The sequence below is a fragment of the Sorex araneus genome, chromosome 2, assembly GCF_027595985.1.
Source record: "Sorex araneus isolate mSorAra2 chromosome 2, mSorAra2.pri, whole genome shotgun sequence".
In the NCBI taxonomy this organism is placed as follows: domain Eukaryota; kingdom Metazoa; phylum Chordata; class Mammalia; order Eulipotyphla; family Soricidae; genus Sorex; species Sorex araneus.
The window spans coordinates 5,945,410-5,951,409 of record NC_073303.1 but is presented as its reverse complement, the minus strand read 5'-3'; positions in this window follow the sequence as shown (position 1 = coordinate 5,951,409).

Here is a 6,000-nt window from a genome sequence, read left to right as displayed (position 1 = left end):
AGCTCAAATAGAGGATAATCATTTTTATGTGTATCCATACACATTTTGCATTTAATATTACGGTCAGAAGTTCTCTCCCCCCGCCTTTCTCTCTTTATATTTTGTTGGTGAGAACTGAAGTAGTTCTTATACAAGCCAACCAAATGCTGGACCTGGACCATATCCTCAACCTTTTGGATCTCAACATTTGAAAAATTTTCATTTTAATGTAAAGGTGAATATGTTTTTAAAAACAGAAAAAGCATATGTCAAAGAAACTGTTGTTTAAATATTGGTGAGCTGCTCTTCAAAATGAAATATAGTTTTCAATTTTTATGGTACAGATATTATTTCTAATAAAAGCATGGTTTATGCAGATTGCATTTTCAGTGACATATCAGACAAATTGGATCAAATATAATGTATCATAAGTTGAATGTCTATGGTGAAAGTAAGAGAAAACTGGGAGCAAAATGTCACAGTGGTCTGACATTTTTGATGTTTCATACATGGCAAGGGAAGAAGTACATATTACTATAGGCACCGTGAGTCAGTGGAGAAGATGCTTAAAAATAGTTCAGGCCCCAGACTCGAGGGCACAGCTTGGGGATTCTGAGAGCAGCATCAGTCGGAAAACATTTTGTGAACTTGAACAAGAGCACTGAGCTCTCTCAGATCACTTTTTCTCCTACTATCACCTGACTTTAGGGTGGTTATGAGGAAGATTAAAATGATAGGTGGAATATACTGTGTGCCTCTTGGTACATAGAGATTATTCAGCAACTGAAAACGCTACTAATTCCTCATGGTGACATTTAATTTAATTTTCAACCCTGAGACACTTACAGGTAACTAACACACATTTAACCCTTTCTTTTGGTTTTATCCTGTAACCTATGTTATCTGAAATTTGTGCATTGTAGGAGGTTTCACTTGTAATTTTCATGATATGATAGAAAAAACTTACCAGTAAACAAAACTATAGGAAATCATCTTGTTTGGATGAGGGAAGAAGTCCCAACTGTCACGTTCTCCTGTGGTTCAGTGTCTCGTGGTCCTGTTGCTATGACTCTTGCTTCTCTGCTTTTTCGGATAAGCTCTTCAAAGGCAATGGTCCTCTCTAACTCTTGGTGTGGGCAGTAGTTCCTTCCACTCACACCACGATCACATTCACATCTGGTTGCAAAGGGGCACTAGAATTTAATAGAATTCTTTATTAAAGACACGGGAACAAACTAAATGGGAGACTGGCAAAAGATCTGATAAATTTAGGTAAATGTATTTTTGATGTCCTGCCTATTTATTTTTAGCATTGCCAGTGATCAAACTGCAGTCTTATACATGCCTGGCAAGTGCTCTTCTGCTGAGCTATATATTCCTAGGCCAGGATGCTCTGTTTTTATTTTAGGATGCTCTCTTAATGTGCTCTTAGAGACACATTTGCAGGTAGATTTCTCTAACTAAGAGAGGAGACTACTATGTTCATTTGTACATAGTGCAAGACTCATTCTTTGTAATATGGACATATTAATGTACAATACTAAATACTGTACATGTTGAAAGTGATTAAGACCTTAGGGACTGGTGCTCACAAAGGAATTTCTTCATTAAGAAATCCATGTCTAACAGTAGAGACTTAATTATTAAGGCAATTCCATGGAATGCCCTTAGGTGCAATGTTTCATTTTCAAATTTTCTGCATATCTTCCATGGAAATTTTGTCGAATGATTTTATGTTTTATTATGCTGTTTGAAGTTGAAAACATATATAATATGAGCACATTTAATTGGAATATTGTTTAATTTATAAATTCATTGTTGAGAATTTGGATAAATAAGAAAATTATCTGGATTTTGTGTCCAGGGCTGGAGCAATAGTACAGTGGGTAGGGCGTTTGCCTTGCATGTGCCGACCCGGGTTCGATCCCAGCATCCCATATGATCTCCCGAGCACCGCCAGGCGCAATTCCTGAGTTCAAAGCCAGGAGGTAACCCCTGTGCATTGCGGGGTGTGACCCAAAAAGCAAAAAAAAAATATGTTGTTCCCACAGGAAAGACAATATTTGATAAAACGTTATGGAATAATAATAACTTTAGGTTCACCAATAGTATCTTTGTTATACTATATATCTACTCAATAGATAATGTTTATGGATACTTTAGAGCTTCTGATATGCATTTTATTTTTCACTTGTATCACTTGTCTTCCGTTGATCTTCCATTTGCTTTAGCAGGCACCAGTAACGTCTCCATTTGTCCCTGTCTCATGTTGGTGTAGCCCAATGGTATCTGCTCACTCCAGGAACAGGAAGAGCCTCAAACCGTTCATGAAGAGTATTGACAAAGAAGTCTGACCATCTCGCTGGTGGGCTGCTACGTGGTATTTTGATGCCCCATGGAATCCAGTTGGTAACAGCTCTAGTCCAGCAGTCGACTCTGAATTGCATTACATGTCTGGCCCATCTGATTTTTGATGTCTTGGCAAACGAGACAGCGTCCATGATTCTTGACCATCATCAGTGAAGCGGAGGTGGTGTAGTTGCCAACCATCTATCTTCACTCCCATTCTTTCCCATTCCAGTCGTCGTATGACATTCTCGAGGGTGGCACTGAAGAGTTTCTGTGAAATGGTATCACCCTGCCAAACCCCTCTCTTAACGTCAATGATCACTTCCTTGTAGAATGGTGAGATCCTGGTGGTGAATCCATAATACAGCTCCAGAGGATCTTGATGTATTGAGTTTGAATGCCCTGTTTAGCTAGGGCTTCAATGACCACTTCAGTCTCAACAGAATCAAAGGCCTTCTTTACGTCAATGAATGTTAGACAGAGCGGCATCTTATACTCTTGCAAAACTTCAATGAGTTTGGTCACTGTGTGGATATGGTCGATTGTGCTGAATCCTTTTCAGAACCTGGCTTGCTCACATGGTTGTCCTTCGTCTAGTGTTCTGCCTATTCTATTCAGGATGACTCGAGTGAACAACTTATAGACAACAGACAGCAGATTCAGTGATAGTTGCCGATGTTGTGTATGTCTCCCTTCTTGTACAATAGAACGGTCCTGCTGGTTTTCCACTGGGACAGAACCCTGCATTCAGACAGGTAGCGTGTGAAGAGTCGCGCCAGTGTATTGATGAGTACTGGAGGCAGATTCTTCAGGTGTTCGGGTCTGACCTTGTGTAGACCGGGTGCTGTACGCGTCTTTACCGATGAAATGGTGTGTCAGATTTCAGTACGGAGGACGCTGGGAACGACATATCCATCTTGTGGAATTTGGTTTGTGGGCAGGTGGACATGGCTGTCAAAGAGATCCGAGTAGAAGTTTTGAATAATCCTCTGCATTGTCTTTCTGGAAGATGTGATAGATATCAGGACATCGGAGGGCAGTCATCTTGGTCTTGTAGTTGGCGAAGGACAGGCGAGCCTTGTGAATACTTTCCCATCTTCTGCCACATCGGCCAACACTGCTGCTCTTCTCTCTTTGTGGTCTTCCTTTATCGCTTCTCTTTTGCGAGCTTGGATGTCAGCTTGTGGTTGCCTGAGGCTCGCGCCAAACCACATTGACGAATGAGCTCGAGAGTTTCCAGAGACAAGAGTCTGTTTGTGACTTTCTCACTCTCGGCATTCTTGTGCAGTCATGGAGGTGTTGAACTAGTTTATCGTATTCCTTGTCAATGTTGTCAAGGATGGCATCTTCCCACGTTGCCGCAATAGTGCCAAAGAGCTCCCAGTTGCCAGTTGGTGGTCATTCTGGGAGTTCCTTTCTAAAACTTAAACTTTGCAGATCTTTCTCCCTGTTCTGTGAATGAACATTTTATTTTTATTTTTTTTATTAATGAATCACCATGAGGGTACAACTACAATTTACATATATTCATGCTTGTGTTTCAATCATACAATGCTTGTGTACCCATCCCTATACCAGTACCTATTCTCCTTCACCAATGACGCCAGCATCCCTCACAACCCCATCTCCTCCCCACAACCACCTGCCTCTGTGGCAGAGCATTCTGTTTTGTTCTCTCTCTTCTTTTGGGTGTCGTGGTTTGCAATGGAGCATTGGGTGGCTGTCATGTTCAATCTATAGTTTGCTTTCAGCATGCCTCTCCCATCCCGAGCGGGTCCTCCAACCACACTTAAGTTGGTGTTCCCTTCTCTATCTCAGCTGCCTTTTCCCCTAGCATGTGAGGCTAGCTTCCAAGCAATAGAACCAACCTCCTGGTACTTATTTCTACTATTCTTGGGTGTTAGTCTCCCATTCTGTTGTTTTATATTCTGCAGATAAGTGCAATTTTTCTATGTCTGTCTCTCTCTTTCTGACTCATTTCACTTAGCATGATACTTTCCATGTTGATCTACTTATATGCAAAGTTCATGACTCCATCTTTTCTAACAGCTGCCGTTGTATAGTAGTATTCCATTGTGGAGATGTACCAAAGTGTCTTTAACCAGTCATCTGTTCTCGGGCACTCAGGTTTTTTTCCATATTGTGGCTATCGTAAACAGTGCTGTGATGAACATACATGTGCAGATGTCATTTCAACTATATATTTTTGCCTCTCTGGGATATATTCCCAGAAGTGGTATTGCTGGGTCAAATTGGAGCTCGATTTCTAAATTTTTGAGGAACGACCATATTGTTTTCCAGAAGGGTTGAACTAGTCGGCATTCCCACCAGCAGTGTTGGAGGGTCCCTTTCTCCCCACATCCACACCAACAGCGGTTGCTTCTGTTCTTTTGGATGTGTGCCAGTCTCTGTGGTGTTAGGTGGTATCTCATAGTTGTTTTGATATGCATTTCCCAGATGATTAGTGATAAAGAGCATTTTTTCATGTACCTTTTGGCCATTCATATTTCTTCCTTGAGAAAGATTCTGTTTGTTTCTTTGCCCCATTTTCTGATGGGGTTGGATGCTTTCTTCTTGTAGAGTTCAACCAGTGCCTTATATATCCTTGATATCAACCCCTTATCGGTTGGGTATTAGGTGAATATCCTTTTCCATTCTGTAAATTGTCTTTGTATTCTGGTGACTGTATCTTTTGTGCTGCAGAAGCTTCTTAGTTTAATATAGTACCATTTGTTTATCTCTGTTTCCCCTGGGTTGATGAGTTGTGTGTCATCTTTGAAGATACCTTTAGCTTCAATATTGTGGAGGGTTTTGCCGACCTTGTCTTCAATGTACCTTATGGATTGTGGTCTGATGTTGAGGTCTTTAGTCCATTTTGATCTGAGTTTTGTGCATGGTGTTAGGTCAAGGTCTAAGTCTATTCTTTTGCATGTGGTTGTCTGTAAAAAAATCACAAGGGTGGCGTGTGAGGGAGAGGGAGATGCAATGATGTGTTGGGTGGTTCCGTTGTCCTCGGGCACTCGGGGCAGCTCTCTCTCGCATGCACCGCTCGAGTTCGTGTTCTCGAGCTACTGTGTAAGGACCAGATCGGGACGGCTCCTCCTCGTGCTCTGCTTCTGTGTGTGCTGCTGTGCTCTCTTCTGTCTGTCTCTCTGTTTCTGTCTCTGTAGTCTCTCCTCTGGTCTCTTCCGGCCTCTCTCTGTCTCTGCTTCTGTGTCTTCTTCTGTTTGTGTTGTCTCCTTTGCTTCTGTGTCTTCCTGTGTGTCTTCTGTGTCTTCTCTTGTGTCGTCTTCTTCTGTCTTCTTCTGTCTCCCTGTTTTCTTCTTCTGTCTCAGTTTATACAGCAAATTACATAGGGTGGTGACACAAAGGTGGGTTGAACATTAACAAATCAACAAAGGGTAAGACCATGTCTTGAGGAGATTAACAAAATCTCATCTAAGGAATTTGATGAGATTACTAGGAGATCTGCTCAAGGGTGGGGTCCAAACAAGGGTGTGTCAGGGTGTGTTCCTTTCTTCCTTCCTCAGCTAGTAATCCGCTTAAATATTTATAGTGAATTTACTTCTAATATTTCTAGCAATGTCATTCTGTATGAGCACATTAAGAGATACATCAGACTTAAAGTTTGGTTCTTCCTGAGGACATCTCACTATATATTCCAGACCACAG